The sequence below is a fragment of the Ascaphus truei genome, chromosome 16, assembly GCF_040206685.1.
Source record: "Ascaphus truei isolate aAscTru1 chromosome 16, aAscTru1.hap1, whole genome shotgun sequence".
In the NCBI taxonomy this organism is placed as follows: Eukaryota; Metazoa; Chordata; class Amphibia; order Anura; family Ascaphidae; genus Ascaphus; species Ascaphus truei.
In genome coordinates this window covers 24,133,836-24,160,476 of record NC_134498.1, presented here as the reverse complement: position 1 = coordinate 24,160,476, position 26,641 = coordinate 24,133,836, and positions in this window count along the sequence as shown.

Sequence of the window (26,641 nt, the reverse complement as noted above, 5' to 3'; positions counted from 1 at the left end):
CCTGGATCTTCCGGGGAGTGAAACACATGGTGACCCGCACAGAGCTAACACCAGAACATGGAGTACTTATGAAGATGCTGAAAGAATTGTACTCCTCATGCGAATTAACTATTATATTGACTCAGGTTTAGCTATACACTCTAACTTGCTTTTCTCTTTTGGATCCTGCTCTGGGCAATATCCTTTTGATTGGTTCATGTTTGGGGGATTACCTACTATGATTAGGTTGTATCAGTATTTGGGTATAGGATGTGCCGTGTAATTCCAGGCTTGTAATATGTATATGCCCTGAAACTGAGTAATACGGTTATAATTTATTGAATATCACAATTTATTTCATTCTTCAATTATATAGTTCAAAGTTCTGGTTCTGGTTGCTGTGCTGGTACTAGAGATATTTTTTCATAGGTTGTAATACCTTTTTAAGGGACCACAAATTCTGCATTTGACTGTACACTTGAAGAAGAGACCTGATGTTTGAAAGCTCTGTATGCTATAACCCCATCCACTGTATGAAGAACCCTAACATTGGTTACTGAACAAATGCTACCTTAACTACCTAAGTGGCTAGTAAGGCATCGCTAACCACCAAGGCAAACAATGATTTACCTAAAAGGTATCTTAACCTACAGCAAATCTGTATATATTATCATCATTCAAATGCTTCAGCACTTAGGATACATTAGGGCAGTGGTAGCCATTGGCCAACTCCAGTTCTCAAGGGCGACCACTAGGTCAGGTTTTCCAGATATCCCTGCTTCAGCACAGGTGGCTCAATCAGTAGCTCAGTGCTTATAACTGAGCCACCTTTGTTGAAGCAGGGATATCCTGGAAACCTGACCCAGTGGTGGTCCTTGAGAACTGGTATTGGCACCCCTGCATTAGTGCATAATGTATAGTTTATATCAGTGAACATAATGGGAAAAATAAAATGATCATCAATTTCAAAATGCCGTTTATAGAGTAACCCATTTTTGTGAAGTGTTACTATTCATAGAACTATGTGCTATACACTTACATTTAGAGGGCAGAATTAGGACGGTAATTAGACACATTATAAAGAAAGTTCACCATATGAAAGATTAACCTTATTTCTATGTTCCATGAAATGTAGCTAGACAGTAGTATTTGAAGCACAGTAGGCTGGTAACATAACAGAGAAGGAACATTAGTATTACAAATTTCTCTTACTTGAAAAAAAAATCTTTATATGTCATACAAAGCATTTAAAATTTGAGAATGATACTTTTAATCTCACCTTTCCTTCATTTAAATTCTAATTGTCCTCTGTCTTCAGTTCTGCCTTTGTCATGATAGAAACTAGTGATAGATTTTCTATTGTAAAGGAATTATCTAAATTACATCGTTTCTGACATGATACATTGTGAATCTTTTCCTTGTCATATGTAAGTTTCCTAATGATGAAGTTTGGCAATGACTGAATCTATTAGAAGAAAAAACATACTAATTTATAGATGTGTTAATACTGAACATTACCTACCCATCTTAGCTACCTAAGTGGCTAGTAAGGCATTACTAACCGCTAAGGCAAACAATGGGTTAATCTCAACCCCCTCACCCCCCCTCACTGGGGCAACTATCCCCAACACTCACCCTTCCTAATCCCCCTCCCCAAACAAATATAACCATCTCCCTGTAGAGTTATAGCCAGATGTGGCTTAAAAATTATATATACCTGGTGTTCATTAAGATTTATGCAACAACATCGATCACATGGTGCAGATCAGATAACAGCACCAGTCTATATTAGACTGTTTCTGTAAAGGCTTTTTTGTGACGGTACTGTCCGGTACTCAGTACTGGCACCTATTTTTTTTTCCTGCTTGCTGTGGGGGCGGGGCCATCACTCCAAACAGCCAATCCCTCCCTACCCCTGCTTGTTTCCCCACCCCCCACATGGCTAAGCTCTACGGAGTAGCTCCAAACAGACCAGAGCAGTCCTATTCCTCCCCTCCCCCCCACTATCGCATCATTCTTTGAGAGGGGAAAGGAGTGTGTGTGTGTGTGTGTGTGTGTGTGTGTGTGTGTGTCTGTGTGTGTGTGTGTGTGTGTGTGTGTGTGTGTGTGTGTGTGTGTGTGTGTGTGTGTGTGTGTGTGTGTGTGTGTGTGTGTGTGTGTGTGTGTGTGTGTGTGTGTGTTCTTCCCCTATTTTTCTGCTCCTCCTCTGCAAAAAAAATGTAAATAATGTCTAAGCACATATACAAAATAAAAACAACTATAGGTAAAAACAGACTACTACAGTGTGTGACGGGATAGATCTGTATTTTAATATACAGTTTTTACAGTTATTAACAGTAAACCTCCCAATTAGTAATGGAATTGATAAAATCTCCCTATTCCACATGTACTTCCCTGTTTTCAGTTTGTGCTGTTTTAGATTGTTATCAAGAAGGAAGATATTGGTACAGTACAAAATGGGAAAGTAGCTCAGTGTTTTTGGGACGGCTGATAAGCCTTGGTAATGTGTGATCTAAAGGTTATGATAGCAGTTATAGTGATCCCAGCTAACCTGAAGGTTCTGTAGTTGGTTAAGATATATTATTTCTCACCATATTGGGTGTGTATTAGTTTTTGGTAGCCCCACATTCCTGTGTATTATGGCATGGAGTTAGTTCCAGAGGTCAGTGGTCTGAGATTATGGTGCTAAGCGTACATGTCAATGTATGGGTCAAGGTGCTGTGCAGCATTTGGTGAAACAGTATGTAAGCAATGGCTGGCTGGAGGGAAAGGAGTGGCGTAATGTGCAACAGAGGTTCGTTTATTATGTCATATAAAGTTATAATAACTGTGGCCATTAACCTTCAAATATATGGTGTCTGTTTTTTTAAAATAGGATTTCGGTGAGGAGAGGCATATTAAATCTAACTCACAGTTCGAGGTCAAACAGAGGATTTATCCCATATTCTCACATCTGAGAAGAGCATCCTTAAAGCATATTCTTCTTCTAATCTAAATTTCAGTACTCACTATGTACAGTAGTATACTTTCTTATCCGTCTTATCTGACAAGCTGTAGAAAAGCTCAGAATCGGTTTGCAATCAATAATACATGAAAGACAACACACCAGCTATGATAAAAAAAACATTTATAGCACCTCCCGCTGAGAAACCCCTTTGAGAAAGTAAGCCTACTGCCTTTGCACGCTGCCGAGGTACACATTTATATTACAAATTACTGTATCTTGAATGATAATGAAACAGGGAACACATGGCAACACAATGTAATAATGGGCAAATAATTCATTTGCAACAAATCTGCTTCCTTTGGATTCAGCGGGAGAGACTTTGGTGGGATGCTTTGCGCTGTCACTAAGAAGAGAAAAGATGTCAGAAACAAAAGAAGTTGTCTGTTGCTGGAATAAAGTTCCACTTAGGTGCGTCTGCTCTAAACAGCAGCTTTTAAACATTCACAGGAGGGCTTGAAAGAGAGAGGGGAAAACTGCAACGTGTAAATTATTCATTTATTTCAAATACCTAGATTTTTTTTTTTTTTAAAGAATAATTTGGCATTTCAGAGGATGCCACCAGCAGCAAACGTCAAATGCGTTGTGATATGCAGCGTCATATCTGACATTAGTATGCTGCAAAGCAATGCCAGTCTTGGCACCCAGGGAGTGGGGGTGTAAAAACTGTAAAATAAGCTGTTTTTCTAAATGAGTTACAGTTATCCTATTAAGCGCTATGAATCTGCTCTAAATGCTGCTCTAAGTACCTGCGTGCATTAATCACACAATATTATGACAATTCCCAGTCACAAACGTAGACATAGTTCATTAGCATGTTTTACAAGACATATATACTGACAGTTTTTACATTGTTCATGGAATTAGAAGCAGTTGGTGTAGATCTTACATGTCACCCGTCTGGTTTGGATCCATATATCATAGGTGAATATAAGCAAGAAGGTGATGATACTTACTAAAAAGTGTACCCAGCCTTGATTTACTTGCCGAACAATAGGAGGAAATAGATACATTACCCAGCAAATACATTACAAGATTGCGAGACCATGTGGTATATTTTATTAGCTCCGAGATCAGGATCCATGCTGCCTGACACGGAAGCACCATTGAATTCAATGGGACTTTTGTGTCAGTCCACACGGATTGGCGATCTCGCAGTTTACAGAATATATCCCTAAGTAATTATTTGAAACAGAAATAAATACAACATGTTGTTTCCTGTTTTAGGACATCTAACATTGTTAACATAAGCGATGGTCCAAAAAATATCCATCTCTCAAAGCAAAAAGTTAGGTGGAAGTACATTTCACTGAAACAATTAAAATATCTTGAAAAGTTAATAGGATAGCAATGGTACCACCAAATGCTATGGAACCTCTCTAACTTCTTTAATAGTAGATATTACATTGGTGCATTGCTATGGCATCTAGTTCTCAGGTTGTGACTTCCTTGTGACCTCTAAATTACCCCAAAGAGATGTGATAATCTCTTCAAATGTGATGGAATTTTTTTGGGGGGTGAAAAAGTTTGTGTTTTCACAAAATATTTCCAAATCTTTAGATTACGTTAATTGATACCAATTTTTTTAAGGTAACTCCAGGCTACGGTTCTCGACGAAATCTTGAAAAAAATGGCTAATTTGTTTTGGAACTTTATTAAAATTCACTCAAAAAAGGGCAGCTTGTCAATTGTGCAGAAAACACAGAGCTTCTCTATTGGCCAGGCTTGATCAACGCTGATAGGAGAAGTCCATCATAATGATCATTGCATAGAGCAGCATTATAAGTCCATGTGCAAGGTCACATGGCTCTTTATAATTCGGCATTCCCGTGAAAATGTGGAAAAAGAGGCAACATTCCGGAGAAATTTCAGCAACATTAGTCTAAGGCCCCGCTCCCAGAGTCAGTGCACCCGCACTGCAGACAGGCGGTGCGCTGACATACACAGACCGCGATACGCGGTCTGTAGGGAGTGGGAGCCGGAGCGGGAGGTGGGCAAGAGTGGGAGGCTTGACAGGGAGGGGGGGCGTGGCTTGAGCGGAGGGACCCGCTACTCTCCCCCCCCTCCCTCCACGGACTCGGGCTGGAGCTGGAGCTGCTGAGGGTAAGTTTAAACACACACACACGCAGGCACTCATACATACACACACACACACACACACAGGCAGGCACTCACACACTCATACACACACACGCGCGCACACACAGGCAGGCACTCACACACACACAGACAGAGGCAGGCACTCACGCACTCAGGCACACACATACACACACAGACAGGCACGCACGCACTCAGACACACACACAGACAGGCACTCACCTGCTTTCACTCCACACTCCTCCCCGCTCCCCAAAGCCTCTCCTCCTCCCGAAGCCTCCCCTCCCCATTGGCTCACAGCCACACCACGTGATGCGTCAACGCTAGGAAACACCATTCTCTTGTGTCTCCTAGCGGCTGACGCGCCACAGCGTGTAGTGAGCTGTGCCGCCAGGGGGGACCGGGACCGGCTCGCGAGGATTCCCCTGCTGGTGGGGAACTTGCGACATGGCCGCCCGCGCCAACGAGCGCAGCGGGACCGAGGCCTTAGTGACGTTTCGCGGTAATCTGGCAAAATTTTACACCCGTCTGTTTCTGTGACTTTCCAAGCAGTTAATTTTCAGGAAAAAATGTGAAATTCAATTGAAAACATTGAACATTTTTACTAAGTGTGTTTGAATATTTTAACACATCTTTACTTCTAGCTACAACAATGGTGCACAAACACCACCAGTTTCACCAAGGCAAAGATCCCATGTATGAAACACAAACAAAACCCTAATTCTGCTAATGTATGTAGAATTTACTGTGTTCTTCCTTAAAGGGCAATCGTTGTAGTTCTAGCATTCCCCAGTGATACTGGTGCACTGGCTTATTGAACTCTTCAGCTCATCTGTGGTAAACCTTTAGTGTATTCATTTCAATAAAGCTGTCAAACAGCAGAGTGAGCTTGGAGCCCAATAAGTGTGTTATGAATGCTGTTGTGTTGTGTAACTGATTGTGCTGGTGTAAAATGCTTTTGTTACTACTTCGACAGTTACTACCTTCATTTATCATACAGCTTGTGTTTGTACTATTTACATAGGATTTGACTTTTACTTTATATCTAATGTCTGCTACAGGAGCTATTTCTTATCATTAAGCCTTTGAAAATGCCATGAGTTACTCTATGTTTAACAAGATTATGTCTTCCTGCCTCCAAACACAATAAAGCACCTTTTCTAGTGCAAATGCTGCTTATTGCCCAACAATGATCAGAATATTGCTATAGGAATGGAGTTGAGCATGGATTTTTTTTAAAGTTACAAAGTCATAGATGAAACCTATAAGAAAATGTTAAATTAGAAGTTAGAGGTAGGGAGGGGTTGTCTGGACACTGTTCCAGATGTCCACTCATTGCAGTCTCACCGGCCGCAAGCTGTAATCCTCTGCCATCCACCTTCCATAGTCATTCAAAAAAAGATATACCAACTGCTTAATACTCTTTAAATAACAGATTATTTTAGGCGCTTAAAAATGTAGTATTTGCTATACAGAAGTGATCAATGTTCGGCCTTAGAAGCCTTGCCAAACAATCGGTGCCAGTTGGCTACTGGGCAGTAACTCCACAATTCCCCTCACAGAATCTCTGAATCAAGTAACTGAAGGCAGGAACAGCCTGGCAAGCACGTTAAAGGTTAAGCCTGGCAGTTTCTCCCACCTGTCAAGATGGATGCCTAGGTTACAGGCTAAAAGACTGATCTTATTGCAGTCAAAATGTGTGTTTCTATGTATCTTCCTGTAAGACCTTTAATTCCCCCATGTATACTGTATGTAAAGTAAGGTATTGGTATGCTTCCATTGTGTGCTAGGCTGGTAAATTACTTAGCCAGTAAGCACGCAAAGGAATCTGGGCCTGCTATCCACAGGTGGGGTGGGCGAGGTGCTTGGGAGACTGGAGGAATTGGGAAGGGTGTTTACTCAGGTCTAGGGGACATGGACATCAAAATCAGTGCCATTGTTAATCCCAGACTCTGAGATGTCTATCTCTGCAGAAGGTATCAGACTGAAACTGGAAATTGAGGCCTGGGTCCTCAACTTACTCGGTTCTCATTGGTCAGTTTGAATTTCCCACTCTTAAGCCCACCTCTGTGGGCTGTCCTAAAGCACTATCAACTTCCGTGGCCCATTATAGGCGAGTCCTCGATCTGTGATTAGCTGATGTAGCATCCATGCTGTGATTGGTCAGCACTTGATTCACCATGGTTTCAGATGGGTTCCGGAAATTTATGTAAACCCCTGCCGATCATACTTAGTTAGACTAGATCCAGACTCACTGTCTGGGAGACAGTTTGTGTGTTACTCCGAGGCTTTTTCCAGAGACACACATATCAAGAACGAGACTCAGTTGTACAGAAGTGTGGGACTTTCAAACTTGCTAGGATGCCAATAGCATCCCTACAGTACTGTGGTACCCAGAGTCCCCCACTGTGTGCAAGACTTCCTTGGTAAGCCTACCAAAGTGGGGCCCAATACCTAGCGAGCTAGGACACCCCCGATAACCCCTGGTTTGTGAGTGTAAACCTGACGTGCATGGCGTTTCGCCTGTTGGCTTCGGCTGAAATAAACCTGTTTTATTTAACTCCTTTTTTCTTTCTGGTTCTTGCAATCTCGTGTAATTGTCCTGGTCTACCATGACCTTCCACTATATTTAATATACTTAAAGACTTCATACTTGATAATTACATTGGTTCATACTGTACCATGGTACCAGGCTGGTGAGATGGCGATGCCATCAGTGCCACTGCACCAAGCCCAGTGGTTACAGAGGCAACGCACTCTCCCCCATGACAACTAAACTGATTGCCTTCTCCAGCGGCATCTCCTCCTTCATGATCCCATCATCATGGCTCCATGATGTCCAATGGCGTCGCGTTGCCATGACGTCTAATGGCGCCACGACTTCATGTGATGTCCCGTTGTCATGGCAACACAATGCCATTTGATGTCACAGAGCCATGAAGACTGGACTATGCAGAGAGATGTTGGGAGGAGAAGATACCACTGGAGAAGGTAAGAGCCAAGGCCCCACACGTCCCTGCACTGAGACCTGCAAACATCCCAGCCAGCCATGCTTGGTGCCAGGGGTGCACTATTGTAGACAGAGGTACAAGGCCTGCTCCTAGTCGGCTGCCTGTAGGGTGCAGTGGCAGATGGTATTAGTGGTATATGTTGGGTCTATTCAGATGAGTCTGTTCCCCTTTATGTGAGGGCTGTTAAGCGAGCCCCCATCCAGGGCTAAATATGGATCCAGATAAGTATGTCAAATTACAGCACCCAACTTCTCTGCAAACCAAGTGCAAAAAAACCCCAATAAAATATGTTCTTAAATAATTGTATTGTTATTCTTAATAACAAAAATATATAGACCACAATCCACAACCACAATCTAAGAGTCTTTCAGAAAAAGGGGAGAAAATGAAACTCACTTAAACCAAATCAATTGAGTATGATGAATAACCACCATTTCAACTATCCAAACATGTGGGCTGTAACACATCAGAGAAGACTGTGAAGGCAGCACTGAGACTAATGACTCCAGAAAAAAAATCTCAGATACTGTATGAGAAACAGATGTCTCAACTAAATACATATAAACAACACTTGGAAGTATTCAAATGCACAATATCTTTTGAGACAGATATTCTGGAACTGCAAGAAAAAATAAATATGAAAAGTTAACACAACTTCTCATTGATAAAACTTAAGAACCTGGAAAACATAAGTCCTGGTATACCTTTGCAGTGACCTTCCACAATATTTAATATACTTAAATACTTCATAATTACATCAGTTCATACTTTGGCGCCAGAGCCGGTCTGATGGCAGTGCCGTCGGTACCACTGCACCGAGCCCTGTGGTCACAGAGGCCCCACGCTCTCCCCAATGACAATTAAACTGATTGCCTGGGAGAGAGCACTGGGCCTCTGTACCTCTCTTACCTTCTCTGGTGGCATCTCCCAGCTTCTACACCTTCTGGTCTCATCATGGCTCGGTGATGTCCAATGGCATCACGTTTCCACGACAACAGGACATCACGTGATGCTGCAAGCATACCTGAGACCGAGACAAGCAAATGAAAAGACTTATGGGATCTAGCTACTTATTTGTTGCTTCAACAACTATACCAAGACCTTACAAGTTCATCAATTCAATGGGAGAGAGAGCCCACAATGACAAAGGTCACATCAACGCCAAAGATCAATCATCATAAAACTTCTGAACATTGTAGACCAATTATATTACTGGTGGTGAACAGATAATGGAAGAAACGATACTACAAAGATCACCAAAATCCACTATTTTAAGATCACCCTGAACAGGTTTATTCTAAAAGAAAATTATTGGCACCAATATGCAAAGGAGTGCTTCAAAAACGCATTAGATTTGCTTTATTAAATTGTGCAAGACCTTTAAGGAGAATTGGTCATTTAAATGGGCTCTCCAAGCCAAACAAGACCTTGTATGACTTTAGTGCCATCAAAACTGAACTCCGAATGGAAAGATACCCAAGTTTCTACAACATTATGGATGTTTTTCTTGTCAACAATAATATATACTCTCGCATTATGATAATACTCCATTCTGAATTTAAAAGGCTTTAAGGCGTTAAACATTTTTCCCGTTGGAAAGACAGAGGGCTACAATATTTATCAAACCCTCCTTGCTAGAGATGTGAGAATGTTTCACTGAACTTGGCAAATCAGTCAACATTTGTGAAAATGACAACTTCCACAAAAAGCTACTTGCACCAGATTTACCATCCCCAAAATCCCAAATACGAAACACAACCAAAAACTGGATTTGCTGATGTAAAGGACAACCATTGTACTGTAGCATTCCCAAATGACACTGTTGACTAGCTTATTAATTTAACTCTTCGCTCATCTGTTATAAACCAGCATTGTATTACCCAAGTTCCTACAAAATGACTAATGTTTTCCCTGTCATTAATAATGCATATTCTTGCGTTATAGATCTCATACAATCCAGGAGGAGCATATATGGGAACAAACAAGAAGAGAACAGTACAAAATGTAAGTGTAGATGTATTGACAATGAGGTAAGTATTAGGGTGTAATCTTGGCTCTGATGGTATGCCTACTCACAAGATGTCAGAGGTAAAAATGCGTGTTGCAGATAGGGCTGCTACCCATGGGTAAACGTGGTGTGTGGATCTCCCTCCAGGCTCGTCACATCAGTGGGATGGTAGAATATATAAAAAGGGGAAAAAGCACTACATAGCGCGATCAGGTGGAAAAATAAACTTTATAAAAAACAGGTATAAAAATGCGCACTTACAATGTGCAAAATTAAAACAAGCGTTTGTCACAATATATGTGTGTAGTGGATTCACTGCAGCTCTCACCGCCTCCCCTGGATGCTCCAAGTCTCCTTCGCCTGCAGTGTGAGATCGCAGCTCCTCTCTGTGCGTCCTTCTGTGCGTCTGACGTCACGGCTCTGAGGTTTGAGAAACTACGGGTCGTCCACTAGTCCAAAAAGCACCACTCTACGTGTTTCGCCCAGTCTTGGTAGACTGCAATCGGCTTCGTCAGGAGTTGACACTGGGCGAAACGCGTAGAGTGGTGCTTTTTGGACTAGTGGACGACCCGTAGTTTCTCAAACCTCAGAGCCGTGACGTCAGACGCACAGAAGGACGCACAGAGAGGAGCTGCGATCTCACACTGCAGGCGAAGGAGACTTGGAGCATCCAGGGGAGGCGGTGAGAGCTGCGGTGAATCCACTACACACATATATTGTGACAAACGCTTGTTTTAATTTTGCCCATTGTAAGTGCGCATTTTTATACCTGTTTTTTATAAAGTTTATTTTTCCACCTGATCGCGCTATGTAGTGCTTTTTCCCCTTTTTATATATACTACCATCCCACTGATGTGACGAGCCTGGAGGGAGATCCACACACCACGTTTACCCATGGGTAGCAGCCCTATCTGCAACACGCATTTTTACCTCTGACATCTTGTGAGTAGGCATACCATCAGAGCCAAGATTACACCCTAATACTTACCTCATTGTCAATACATCTACACTTACATTTTGTACTGTTCTCTTCTTGTTTGTTCCCATATATGCTCCTCCTGGATTGTATGAGATCTATCACATTTCTTGGAACCCGTGAAACAGGTCCCACCAGAGGGTTTGAGCAGGGTCATTTATTATTTATTTGTCTTTATTTGAAGTTTATTAATTGGCACATTGCACACTGCACTTATTATTAGTTGCACTGAATATTACTGTATATATTTGGAGTTGTTTGCGCCTATTTGTCACTATTATTCACAATACACTCTTCTTGCGTTATAAACAGTTAAACTATACTCTATTCACACTTTAAGGTCACTTACAATATCTATATGTCTGACCTTATCTTAACACCTCTTGTAAGGAAGAATGCAAACGGTTTCATAATTCAGCTGTTTGTGATTTACAGGTTTATATTCATGTTCACGACCTACTGATCTACCCCAAGAAAGATAATACATTTTCTTTCCTTACTACTATATTTCATATCTCATTATCCTATATAATGTAACTCAGCGACTAAGTTTTTTCCAGGGATTGGGTATTAGACAGTGTAACAGGGGACTTATCCCTGTTCAGTAATGTGCCTTTAATCCAGCAGTGTGGTGGTTAACCTCTGGTAGTTAATTACTAAACACCACCTGCCTGATTGATATTGTTTACAAAAACCTGTCTGTTCAGACAGGAAGTGACTCTTTAGCTCTGACTAAGAGCTGACCCTTGGAGCTGACCAGTCTTGAGCTCTGCTCAGCAGACCTGATTTCAAGACACAGGGAAAACTACTGCACCTGAAGCTGAACCAGGAAGTGAGATTTTTCCCTCCAAGAAACAGATAAGACTTTTATTCTTAAGAGACTGCTTATATCTGCTTATTTCATGTTATATGTTTTGGGGCTGCGAGAACTGCTTGACTAAGGGAGATGTGAATTATTGCATAGTGTTTCACTAGAAATACTCCCAAGTGAATAGAAGCTTTGTCCCCCCCACCCCTGTGTTTGGATGAATTTCCTGATGAAAAGGAAAAGGCACAATAAAGCCTTATTATAATTTCACATTATAAACGACTCCAAGTGTGTACCTCTGTGAACGTCCATCTACAGACAGAAACACTTTTACTTATGTCTCTACTAATATCTACAAGGTGACATCAGCTTAATATAGTTATTACACCTAAACTTCCTAAAGTGCCCAAACACGTCAAATCCGCTCCATTAATAATTAACGCATGTAAAGCATGGCAATATACATAGGCTTCAATTAAATAACTATATCTCACGCAACTTAACCTTGCTGGTCCATCCAGAATTCAGAGATGATAAAGTTTACCTGGGGCAAAAAAAAAGAAAAGAAATAAAAACAAATACATACTAGATAGAGATATATAAATATAGTGATGCCGACACCACATTGCAGTCTCTTTTATCCCAAGTGAGGCAGTAGACACTGTATTTCTTTATACTTGGATTTTATTTACAGGAATAAATAACACGAATAGGCCCACCGTCCCTTTAAGAAAACCAAATAAAATCCTATCCCTATTCAGGGAACTAACTGACTTCTGAAGCCCTTACTATCAGGGCCACCAGCTAAGCCGGTTGTCAGCCCAAAACATGCCCTGGAATAAGCAATACAGTAACAGCACAGTCTTTGCGAACAATAGAAAGGGTCTTACTCCATCTGGCGATGTCCCTGCTTCAGCACAGCTCTCTCAGCAGTCTCTCTCAATTTTCTTTAGCCAGCCTCCGTTAGCTGGGGAGCCCCTCTGTCTCCCCCCTTCTCTGGGGAAAACTGTCTCCCAGTGTCTTACTGCTTCCATACTCTTAAGGCACTTCGTGATCATTCAGAGTGGGCAGATTAGCTTCAGCTGCTGTTTTTCTATAGGGAGGATTAAATTAACTTTCTGTGGTGCAAAAAGTCCAATAGCTGCCCTATTCAGCCCCTAGAGGACAGCGATGGCACCACAATATATACATACACACACACACACACTATGGCAGGATGACCGTGGTTAGTGAGGAGTTAACACAATTCTTCCGGTGAAATAATATGCTGGTGGTTTTATTTGTCCAAAAATATAACAAAACAATGGGTGCTCGGTCCCTTTAAGTAAAACAAAACATAAACCAAAAAACCTATCCCCGTTAGACTGAACTTTTGTTTAGTTAGTTCCCCTATCTACCCAACTGGTTAGCTAAACTAGACCAGACCAACAATATTCGGTAACACCACTTTGCTCCTTACCTGGGAACTTTATTCCCCTCGGGACAGCATAAATATGAGGTAGGTAGATAGGTGTCTGTCTGTCTGCTCTCCTCTCCTCTGTCCTCTCAGTGTTTGAGAGAGACTGCTGCCCCAGAGGCATTTCCTCTTCCTCTTTTAAAAGCAGGTGAGCTTACTTAATTAGGATCATCTGTGGACTGCCTAATCAGTGGGGTTAACTCCTCGCATACTGGAAAGCAGGCATACTGCCACCTCCTACTAATGTATACAGAGTCTATGACTCCGTCACAATACATATATACCAAACTACCAATTTTGTATGCATTTATAAGCAAGAAACTACTGTATATCTCAAGGATTATTCCTAAGGCGAATCTAGCTAATTATTTTGATTTATTGGCTGGTTTCTACCTCTTTGCTTTTCTCTACATCTAGACTCTATAAAACATGTAATTTAGATATTAACCATCTTGATATTAACTCTAATCTGAGCACATGGTTAAGTATGTTTCCAAATATAAATATATATATTTTGTTTTGGAAGAGACAAAGTTTCTCCTTCCCCTAACTTACAGCCTATATATACTCCAATCAACTAGATTTAAAATTAGTCTAATAGATAGAAGTAAATACATGAAATGTAATCATGCAAATGCTAATAGGCTCCAATGTCCAATTGTGACATACATGCACAATCTACAAAATGTAAGATGGATTATCCAAAGACCTGGCACAAGTTTTACTGGGGATCTACAACATTTATACACCAAAAAGTATTATCGTTCCAAAAATCATAGATAGAATTTATTTGGCAGCCCTCAAAATAATTGTATATTCTTTATTTCTAAAATATTTTACCAGGAACAAATCCTGTGTCCTGGGCACCGAGTAAAGTAACATTACACTTTACAGTTACAAACATGTTTAAATAGAGAACTGACAAAGTTTTGAATGAGGTTAGACAGGAAGAGGATTTGAGGGACTCGGGTACTCGGGTAAGTGACCTATGGATTCCCCATTTTCTTTATCCGTCCCCCCCTAATAAGACACTGACACATAGAAAGGTATTCTCAGTTACTGTACCAGACAGTACTGGTTTGTTGGTTCGAAAGCCAGTCCCACATCATTACTACTAGTTAGTAATTAGGTTCTCTATGTTGGGAGGGACTTGGGTCATTTTTATTGTGTTATTTTCCACTGTTGTCACATGATGCTGTATGTACAGTGTTTTGCAGGAAAATGTATGTGTCATCTATGATGGTATACTTAGCAACTGTGTATCATGTGATAATACTACTGCTGATAAACACTGCTGTTATGTTGTTCTGTACAGGTTACTTGATGAGGGATGGTACACTAAATTTCACTTCCAAGTGGGAACCATTGTATTCCACCAAAGGGAGAGTGTAGTCATGGCTGGGTACTGGCTACCATTCTGCCCTCACTGGCATGCAAGTCCTGGTAAGAGCAGGTAGTGCCAGTACTAATCATGGGCTTTCCTCACACAGACATTCCCTTGAGTGACAGGGGAGGAGGTGTGACCAGGTTTGTGTTCTGCCCAATCCTGGGTTCAGACCTAGTACCTTCCCCTTACTGTACTTGAGAGGTGCAATCCCAAATTCAGTAGTGTCTCTTCCATGAGAGAGACAAGGTATCACACCGGACTGCTGAGCACCGGCATGGCCTGTTCCTCTTCCCTAAAGGGGAGAGTGAGTGGTTACCTTTCCCCTGGTCCTGGTAGAGGGCTGGGGAAGAGCAAGGACTGCTTCGAGGCCCTTGACCCAAAGTGAAAGTCCAGGGACCATCCTGAGTTTGGGAGACCAGAACAGAGTCTGTGTTGGGCAGAGAACTGCTATGTGCTGTGAAGTGTACAGGAATAAATCCGTTCAATTTGAATTTACCTCCTCTCGTATGTGATGTTACTGGGCGGAGAGGTAACCATTTCTACAGTAGGAAATCTCCGCCATACATCTGGAGCATAAGGCCGATGGAGGCACTGTGTACCATGGAGTAAATGTTGGGTATATACCCCAAAAACAGTGCAAACAGAGAATTAATAAAAACAACGCTCTTAATAAAGAAAGGGAATAAAGTGCAATGAATACAACCAAGTGTATAAATAATAGTGAATGGTAATAATAATATGATAAGTGACACACGTGACAAATCCACGTGATTTTGCGCTCCCCACAGTTCATCCACATATACCCCAGAAGTCCCCACAAACATCGGCAGACAACTCAGCCGCTTGTGAACCAACAGGTAGCATGCACCATATACCTGGTAACAGGGGAATCTCTAAGAGGGTGGGGAAAAACACCGTTACATAAGGCACCCCAACCCTCTAATAGCACGTCTGAGATCAGGTGCACTATAAGGAATCCCAACCCTCTCTAAAGGTGCGTCTGAGATCAGATTGTAAGGATTTGGGGCTTGTGGCGCTCACAGTGCAACCCCTCCTTACATCTGAATGCCCCCGCTGCCGTGAGATGGTTCCCTCGCCAGTCCCAACCAGCTCCCACTATGCGGGGGCACCCCCGTCGTCCCCGACGGACCAACACCGCCCCGCGGACACAGCACTCTGGCGGTTCCCTTTGGCCCTGGGCGCGCGCTCTCCGACATTACAGAGCGCGCGCCGGGCGAGGATAATTTATTCACTGCACTAGCAGTGAAACCACGTCCCAACTCTCGCACAGGCTACAACTTAACCCTAAAGCTCCCCACCTGGCTGCCTATCATAGGAACCAATCCAGGACATCTCCTCGTGTTCCTCCAGGACTGCCTCCGCTCCCTATTGGTCAGCCGCAATATTTAGTACCTGTCTTACCTCTTTCACATTGCTCGACATAGTCTCTACTTGCGGATGTCTATTCTGGCTCTCTTGTCTTCCTTTATTCAGGTTACGACCCGGCTTGGCGGACTACTCTCTCTGGCTCTCGACCCCGGCTCCCACTTGACCTCGCTGCTTCTTACGTCCCTCGATCTCAGCTTGGACCCCGACCTTCCGGATCTCTCCTCTCTCTGACCGTGGCTAACGGCAACTACTACGTCTCATCTTTTAACGGTACCGGCAAGTATTGCTACAGCTATTTTCCAGCTGGCCTGGCAACATATAAACACCACGTTCCGGACACGCTCCTTCTGCTGCGGGTGCGTACACATATACGCCCCCACCTCAGTATAAGTGACGGGTCTGGTCTGCGGGCAGCACCGGCGTAACACAGATGCATTGAAAGGAACCACAACCCTCTCTTTTAGCGCATCTAAGATCAGATGCATTGTAAATTCTTCTGTATTTGGTACAATTTTCAAATTACCTAAAAATTGCATGGAACCCTTTAGGGATGTCTGTTGAACCCGTTTAAAAACACTGGTATAATAATTTTAACATGTAAACAAGAATAGCACTCAATCCAAAAAACAAATTTTTAAAGTGGCATTATTTCCTTTTTTTCCAGCTCAGATTTTTCCAGTGTACATTTTTTACTTGATGTTTGTTTTTCTCTTTGGATAATACATTTCTTTATTAAACATTAATAGGACCCCCAAGTTAAAACCTTAAGTATTCTCTATATAAAGTGCATGAATACTGTGCAAAAAGAACATTTGCCAAATACCATTGAGCAGTGAAATCTGACTCTTTTCTAAAGCCATCCAAATGTCCAGAGTAAAGCAAATCTGACCACAATAATGCCAGTGCTTTGGTGTTGAAATGTTAAATCAATGTTTTATTAGCCTAAAGACTGACATCAACCATGTTTTAATATAATTTAATGGAAACAGCCTGTTCAATGTGATGTGATCATAAATCTCCTTCTACTGATTGGACATTGCTACAAAATGCCAAGTGTTACACTGAATCAGGTGATGTCCAATGTTATTAATTACACAGCGTGATGCAGGGGAGATTAAAAAGAAAGTGCGGAGCGTTGCGAAAATGCGAAAGCACATTATACAGTTAATTAAAATATAGTCATTTATCTTAGGGGTCTACTGTAGTTCAGAGGGTTGGCACCGTTATAAAGTGCTATTACCTGATACCTACTGTAGTCAAAAATAGACTCACTGAAAATCAATACAGGGCCACAGCTGCTGCAAATCATTTGTCAATGGTTTGTGCCCAGCGAAGAGTGTACAGGTATGAACATACAAAGGCCTCCATCAGGAACTATTCATTACACTCAAATAAGAAGACAAATGCAAGGGAATTCAACTGTGCACACTCCTTGTCAATCAATGGTGGGCAGCCATGAGCCAGTTAAAGATTGAGAGTAAAATTGTAATATCACATATATTAATCCAGTGGTGACCAACTTCAGTCCTCAAGGGCCACGGTCAAGGGTTAAAGTTTAAGGATATCCCTGCTTCAGCGCAGGTGGCTCAATCAACGACTGAGCCACCTGTTTCCCTAAGCAGGGATACCCTAATACCTGAACTTGAGGACAGGAGTTGGCCACTCTTGTGTTAACCTATGTGGATATTATATCTTGACATGTTGTACTTTACTGTGTCATCTGGTCAATAATACAACGTTATAAGAGACTTAAATACCAATACATTTAGATGACTTGATGAAGGTGAAGTCCCAAACTGGTGAAGAGAAACACTTTACAAAATGGATATTTTTTTTTTTTTTTTATAACTTTCCTTTTTATTTGGTAATACAGTGCATACAAGACATCACCAACCATTAACATACATTACTATAGACCCATTTATGTCGGAAAAACCAAAACTTTGACACATGACTACCGACAGACTAGACAAACTACATGTAAAGACACACTAATGGGACAGACACCACATACCGGACTGGGGCGAGACACAGGGGGGGGGGGAGATGAGGGAGCCCCGGAGGCTGTGTCCTTGAGGGGAAGGCACTGCATCTTGATATGTGAGCTCCGGTTTACCGTCTGGAGAGCCCTACTCTATCTGTCTCTATGTCTTTGTCTGGATTGGCCCGTCAAAGGAGAACGCATTCGCTATTATTAATGCAAAATTGTGGCGGCGTCCACCCCCGGGATGTCTGTTTGGGCTAACCATGGGGCCCATATTTTTAGAAATTTGGTGCTAGAGTCGTTGACCCAACTCGTCAACTGTTCCATCTGACAGACATGCCAAATTCTATTCCTGATTTTGGGAATAGTTGGTAATTCTTGTTGTTTCCACAATGCTGCGATCTCGTACCTCGTGGCGGTTGCGAAATGCGCAACCAATTTGTGTGTCACCTTGGACACGCCCTGAGGCCGTCTGCCCACTAGGAAAAGCCACGGGTCCAGGGGGATCTCCAAATTGAGAATCCTTTGTAGCCACTCTCTGATAGATTCCCAAATCGGGACCACGTTCGGACAGGACCACAGCATATGTTTCAGGTCAGCGACTTCCCCGCACTGTTTTGGGCAGAGCGGGGAATATCCCCTGACAAATTTAGATAGTTTTGCTGGGGTATGATACCACCGCATAAGGACTTTATACGCGTTCTCCTTTAACGTGGCACATATTGAGCTTTTAGCTGCCGCTTGCAATATGTGGTCCCATTCTTCGTCCTCTAGTGTCTCTCCTAAATCTGTCTCCCATTGTCACATGTATTTCAGTCGGGGGGCGTCTGCTGTCTCTGGACAGATCAGCTCCCTATACATCCTAGAGGTTAGTCCCCTTGTGTCCGTTTCTCTAGAACACAGCTGTTCGAAATTGGTTCGTGCAAGACGAACTGGGAATTTATTATAGAATGCCCTGACCTGGAGGAATCTAAATAATTCTGAGTTTGGTAGATTTTTCTCTGCTTTAATTATGTCGAACGTCTTGATAAATTTCCTTCCTTCCAGGTCTTTCAATCTTATATAACCCGCTTGCGTCCATTTTATAAATCTGTCACCTAACAGCCCTGGAGCAAAATCCGGATTCCCCACCAACGGGGTCATCAATGACTGCTGTGTTGTCAAGTTAGATTTAAATTTAGATGACTCCCAGACCGCCAGCGAGTTCGCAATTGCGCAGAGCGGCGTCCCGATCGATTTTTTACATTGTTTTGGGAGCCAAATAAGGTCGTGTAACGTTACTGGCGCGCAACATTCTTTTTCTAGGGCTACCCACCTTCTCTTGGCTGGGTTCGAGTGCCATTGGACAATTTGGCATAATTCTGCCGCCTTATAGTATGCCAACAAGTAAGGTACCGATAACCCCCCTTTCGTCACTGGCCTTGTCAGTAAGCTTTTTGCAATTCGTGGGCTTTTTTGTTCCAAATAAATTGAATGATGTGGGCCTATAGTGCCAGGATCTCAGCCTGAACGAGCGGTATTGGAAGGGCTTGAAACAGATATAACATTTTGGGTAGTAGGTACATTTTTACACTATTAATCCTACCAAACCACGATATACCATAGCCTGCCCAAACCCTGAGATCCTCCTTCAGTTTCCCCATCATTCTAGGGAAGTTAGCTTTGTATAGTGTTTTGTATTCCTTAGTGATATACACCCATAAATATTTGATTGCGGAGGGCTGCCATTTAAAATTGAAGTTGAGCTCTATTAATTTTTCGACCGGTTTGGTTAGGTTGATGTTAAGAGCCTCCGACTTGGTCTGGTTAATTTTGAATCCCGAAACCAGGTTGAATGTTCTTAAGATCTCAAAAAAGTTGGCAGGGAGGTAAGCGGCTTTGATAACGTTAAAATCACGTCATCTGCATATAGCGCCACTTTATGCGCCTGCTCTCCTATTTCTATCCCTGCTATATTTGGGCTTAGCCTAATATGGGCCGCCAGGGGCTCTATACAGAGGGCGAATAACAGAGGTGACAGGGGGCATCCCTGTCGTGTCCCGCTACGGATGTTAAATACATCCGAAGGGAAACCCTGGTGTCTCACTCTTGCTGTGGGACCATTATAGAGAGCTAGTATTGCCTCAAGGAGGCACCCCGAAGCCGAACGCCCCCAGCGTCTCCCTTAGGTAGGGCCAGTCGATTCTGTCGAAGGCTTTTTCGGCATCCAGACTTAATACCATTGACGGGATATTTTTCTTTTTAGACAGATCAATCAAATCTATATTCCGTCTGGTATTGTCTGCCGCCTGCCTGCCCCCAATAAAACCTACTTTATCCGGGTGTATCAACCCGGGAAGGACAATGCCCGCCCTGTTAGCTATTAGTTTAGAAAAGATTTTAATATCGGAATTAATCAGGGATATAGGCCGGTAGCTCTTGTAGTCTGCCGGGTCCTTACCGGGTATGTGGATCAACGAGATAGACGCCTGGAGCATCTGTGCCAGGAAGGGCGCCCCTGCTAGTACCCCATTAAATAACTTCAGCAAGTGTGGAGCCAGGATCTTAGAGAATTTTTTGTAGTATAAATTGGAAAAGCCGTCCGGTCCGGGGGCTTTAGCTGGTTTAAGGGACTTCATTACCTCTGTTAATTCTTCTAGCGTGAAATCCCCTTGTAGTGCCTCCCTATCCTCCCTGCTCAAAGTCGGCAAATTCGCCTCGGTTAGGAATTTCTCTAGCGTCTCTGCTGTTTTTTGATTTTGGTTGACCTTATCTCCGTCATATAGTGTCGCGTAATAATTTTTAAACACTTCCACTATTTGTCTAGGATCAGAGGTAAGGTCCCCCCCTGTGTTTTGATGGACGCGATATGAAAATTTGGAAGCTTGTTTCGGAGCTTATTGGCAAGTAAAGTATCTGGCTTGTTGGCTCTCTCATAGAATCTGCGCTTGGACCATGCCAACTCCTTTTCAGCTTGGGAGGATAGCACCAAAATAAGGGTAGTTTTAGTATCCGTCAATTCTTTCCACGTGGTCTGACTTTTGTTAATTGTATGCTGTGCAGTGAGGTGTGCTAACTTCGCCTGCAGTTCTCTTATCTTCGTTACTTTCTCTCTTTTTCTCTCACCTGCTATATTCATCAGTATTCCTCTGAGGGTAGCCTTGTGGGCCTCCCAGAGCGTGGATTGTGACGGCACACTGCCCTCATTTTTCCGAAAAAATTATTTGATCCGCTCTCCGATTTCCTTTTCGGTTGCGGGGGCTTTTAGTAGGAGCTCATTGAGCTTCCAGTTTGCTCCAGGTCTGTCCAGCGCATCTAGTGTGCACCTCAGCTCTACTGGTGTGTGATCTGACCACGAGATTCCATGAATCTCCGTGTGGCCTACCACCGGGACCACTCTGTTAGATACTAGGAGGTAATCTATTCTACTTTATCGGTTGTGGGGTGGGAGAAGAAGGTATATTCGCGGGCGCCAGGGTGTTGTTCTCGCCAGACATCTATCAGCTGACAGTCTTGGAGGCCCTTATGTATTGTTAGTAGGTCCTGTTTGTGGGAAGAGTTAAGTCTCGTGCATCTGTCCATGTCAGGATCTAAAGTGCGGTTGAGGTCTCCTGCCAGGAAAATACTCCCCTTTGCAACTCTATGCATTTTATCAAAGAAATGGTCAAAGAATGTTGTTCTTTGTTCGCATGGGGCGTATATTGAAGCTAGTGTTAGCGGCTGACCCTGTATTGTACCAATCAGAATTAGGAACCTGCCTTCTTTGTCTGTATACTGTTTATCTATAGTTAGCGCGAGCCTATTGTGTATTATGATTGCTACTCCTCGTTTTTTTACGTTGGCCGAGGCCAAATAGACCGATATATAGCTTTTATCTAAAAAATTTGGATGATTAGTGTGTGAGAAGTGGGTTTCTTGTAAAAAGATAATATCTGCTTTCATGCGGCTGTATTCTTTGAATGCTATTCTGCGCTTAATAGGGCTATTAAACCCTTTGACATTATGTGAGATCATAACTAGTTCTCTACTCATCTTGGTTGTAATTGGTGACTGCTCCGGTATCAGGTTTGACTTCATCTCGTGTGCCAGCCTCCGTCGTGGCCTCTTCCTCGTCCGTTGGTGCTCTGCGGTTCCTCCATCTTTGGTGGTTCTGTGAGCTGGGATAGGGAAAGGCGGACACAATAGAGAGGGGGGGAGGGAAACATCTAGACAAACATAAACTAACCACAAAAAACTGTGGTCTCAGGACCTTGGTACCTGTACCCTGGCCCTGAAATCATTGCCCCTGGGTGACCAGTGTAAGAGGCCAGACGCTCCCTCCCCTTGCGTCCTGCCCCTTCCCGCACTGTTATCCCCCCCCCAAGGGACTTTGCCGGTGACCTGGATCGATATCCTAACTTGTCCCGGCGGTTGGCTCATGCGGAATTCGGAGCAGGCTCGAACCCTGCTGCCCGTACCCGCTCCTTTAATTATCCGAAATGAAAACGAAGAACTTTTTGATGCACCGTTCCCCGTGTACTTTCCTGTGTGCTGACTGTTTACTGCCCCCCTTCTCTGTGGAGACCTACCGCCCTCCTACTGCTTTAGCGCGTGGACCCTGTTACTGCTGTTTAATGTGTATAGACTTGACCTATCTGCGTCTCCTGTGAGCTATTCTATTTGTTCTTGAGTGACATCTCCTCTGGGAATATTGTTTCTGTGTTTGCTACTCCTGGGTGTCCTCTGGGTTATACAACCGTGTTTTTGCTGCCCCCTGTTAGATCCTGCTCTTGTTTTAGATCCCATTTGCATGTGAGTGGGCCACCTTCTCTTTTCCTATCATTCAGTTTGTACGTTGTCTGATCTCTACTGGCTCTATATTCTCTCCCCCCTCCGTGCTTTCTATTCCCTTACCTAACTTACCCCTACCCTCTACTCTGTCACTTCCTACTGCCTTCTTATCTACTTACTCTTCCTTCTTCACTTTCTTTGCCCTCCTTCCCTTATCTGTTCCAGTCTCCATCCTACATATCTCTGTCTCCTCCCCTGCTTCTTCTCTTCCTTCTGCCCCTTCTTATCTCACAACTTCCCTATTCCTACCCTATAATTCACTTCCCCCTTCCATATCACCTACCTACTTCTCCCTCCTCTATTCTGTCTTTCTATTCCCGTAATCTGTTATGTACTACTCTCTCCCCCTCCCTCGTCCTCCATTCCCACTCCTTCTGCTTGTCCTTGTTTTGCGACCGGCGCGTCTGCGTCCCTCCCTGGTTGGGGTTTCCTTCCCCTACTGATGTCCGCTCCTTTCGGCTTTGAAATGCCGTCGCATCTTGGTCCTGTCCTTTTCCGAGTAGAGCCGTTGTTGTGGATTAAAAGCTCCTCGCCATTTCTGCCTAATAAATTGCACAGCATCTTCGTACTTCCTTCTGCTTTCAATGGGCGCCAGAGCGACCAACACAGGGTCCCTCTTAAGCCCTGCCATGCAGTGCACAGCAACGCAGCATCCTGCCTCATCGCGGAATTTGGTTTTCATTAGGTTCACCCAGTCGTCCACTTTTCACCGTGGCGTGCTCCTCTGCTGCCACTCCGGTGCCGCGTTATCCGGCGTTGGAGACGCGCTGCTGGTGTGTAGTCTCTTGTGGAGTTGCGCTGGCTTCTGGCGCTTCCCAATGACGCAACTATTAGTGCATCCCGTGACTTCTGCCACCTCCAAGATGGCCGCCCTGCAGACCGCCCCTTCCCGTGACGTATTTCCTCAGCCGCCATTTTGAAGTGGGCGGCTCACCTGGATGGACGTGTCGTCGGCTGCTCCTCCCGCTTGGGCATTTTTTTCCGCTAGGGCAGCTTTCCCACCTACCTTCCTTCCTTGTTCTGCGTGCCACGGTGGGGACCTCAGCGCCGCCATCTTAGAGGCCATGCCACAACCACGAGGTGAGTTCTTAAAATTTCACAGGTATCCCCTCTGTGTATCTCGATGCTGGTAGGATTCAGCCTACATCTTCCATCGCTCATGGGGGTGATAAACAAGGGTTCTTTTAATTTTTCCGGACCTCGGCGTAACTTGTAACTGTTTGAACGGTAAACTTTTAAACTTGTTATATATTTTTAACTGTGGTGTTTGTATAGTTTTCTCAGCCTTGGCCGGTTCCTGCTGCGGCCACATTTCCTACTGTGGTCCACGAGGGACCTGGGACTGCCTCTTCTGTCTCAGTGCCTGCGGGGGCCGCCCGCAGCCCTAGTTTCTTGAGAAACGCTGGCCCCTCTTCTGGTGATTTCATATTTATTGGGCGGCCGTTTCGGACCACCAGTAGGCTGAACGGAAATGTCCAGAGATAGAGTATCGCGTTATCCTGGAGTACTTTCGTGATGGGCCATAGTCCCCTGCGATGGGCCAAGGTGGACGGGGCTATGTCTTGGTACACTGCGATTTGCACCTTCAAACTCTAAGAGGGGTGCATTCCTGGCACGCTGCAGCACCTCCTCTCGTGTTTTGTAAAAGTGCAGCTGCACGATGATATCCCGCGGCTGTTCGTTCGGCTGCGGCCTGGAGCGCAGCGCTCGGTGGCACCGTCCATGTGAAGTCTGTCTTTTGGGGATTCTGGGCACAAATGCTCGAGCCACCACGCCACGAACTCCTTGCAGTCTCCAATACTTTCCGGTATCCCCCGGAGGCGCATATTGTTGCGGCGGTCTCGGTTTTCCGCGTCTTCTTGTCTCTCTCTGAGATCATTGATCTGTGCTTGTAGATCTGCCGTTTTTTTTGTGTTTTTTGGCCGACTTTGGTATTTGCGTCTACCTTCACCTCTAGCTCGTGTGTTCGATCCCCCAGGTTCCCCACTTCTTTGCCTAGGGCTTTTATTTCAGCTTGTAGCATTGACTTCAGGTCCGTGTAGAGCCGTTCGAAGTCGCAGCGTCGCACGGGGAGAAGACCCTGATCTCCCCCTGATTCTCCCTCTCCTTCCGACTCCGAGCCCGTGCGAGAGGTGGGCGCCATTACTGTGGCTGCCCTGCTAGATCTTCCTCCTCTGAAATATTCGGGTAATCCCTTTTTTGGGGGGGTTTTGGATATCTTTTTGGACATCCCGGCGGTGTTATCTTTTGTTTGCTGAGTGTTTATCCGTTCTTTTTGTAGTTAATCATTTTTTCTGCTACTAATGATTGGAGCATGGCACGGAGCTACTGGGCTATGCTGCTATGCTCCTTGCCCTCGCGCATGCGCCTCCGGATAATTTATTTAAAGTAAAAAAAAATTTCTTCATTGTTCTTCACATTTTTCCTAGTTTAGGTTGCATATGATTTTATTAAGTTACAGTAATTGAAATGTATGAGGCAGTATGCCCAGGCAGGTGGTAAAATTGCTGTATATCTGAAGGACATCCAATCTTGCACATATGCAAACAAAAAAACCCCAATAGTATGAGAAATAAAAAACATTTTACCCAACTTTTGCATTTAACATCATTTATTTAATTATTTTTTTTAGAGAATTTCATTTAATTCACCCAACATATTGCCTATCTATCGTTTAACATAATATAATAAATTAGGACTTATACTGTATACAGTACAAAGCAAACAAACGATCTTTATTAATATGGTACCTTAGTAATATACTACCAAATTATTCCAATGTTGTAGTGATCATTGCTAAAATAAAGAGCAGTTCTGATCAAATTTTCCATGACCCATATTTTAATAGATCCTAAAAAAAACGACTACTTAAGCATGTTATCATGAGGTGATCAGACATATTAAAGGAAAAGTTAGCTCACTTTTTTGAACTTTGTAAAAATAAACATGTCATTTCTTTACTAAAGCATCAAACCCCTGATATAACTTTAAAACCTTGCCTCTTATCTGCTTAAAAAATGCACAGAATGTGCCTTTTCTACTCAGAACTCCTATGGTACAAAGCCATCATCAAAAGATTCAGCACCAACTTGAAAGCATGAATATAGCATGTTTAATATCTCCAGCTTCATATGTTGTGTGCGTCTCATGATATTTCCACCACCTTTTGAAGTCTCTTTTCGAATCATCTAGATACTGGAATTCGTCCCAGTAAAGATGAAAATAGATTGGAAATCTAAGAGATGATAGGCACCAGAAATACAAATATAAACATGATAACGATTTTACTTTGTGATTTCCTACGGCACACCAGGGTTAAGAAATGAAATGTCTTTGACCTTAAATTTTGCTTCTGACATTTGAGTTCTGAGTTGAAAAATTGGCTCTTATCTCCTGCCGCTGGGGCCTCCCTTAGGCATTGCAGGCCAGTGGTTGAGATCAAATTAAGATAAAAGCACTTGTTCCAAATGTAAAGTGCCTCTCAATGAGCAATATATTATTGCAGATTTGGTGTTACCTCTAGAGCACGGGTGCTGAACTCCAGTCCTCAAGACCCCCTAACGGGTCAGGTTTTAAGGATATCCCAGCTTCAGAACAAGTTGCTCAATCAGAGGCTCAGTCAAAGACTGATGACATCAAGCTCGGTTATCTTAAAATTGCATTATTATCCCTGGAAGATGTGCAGTATATTTAGCCTGCAATACATCAACCGCTTAACGCAGGAAATATCGCA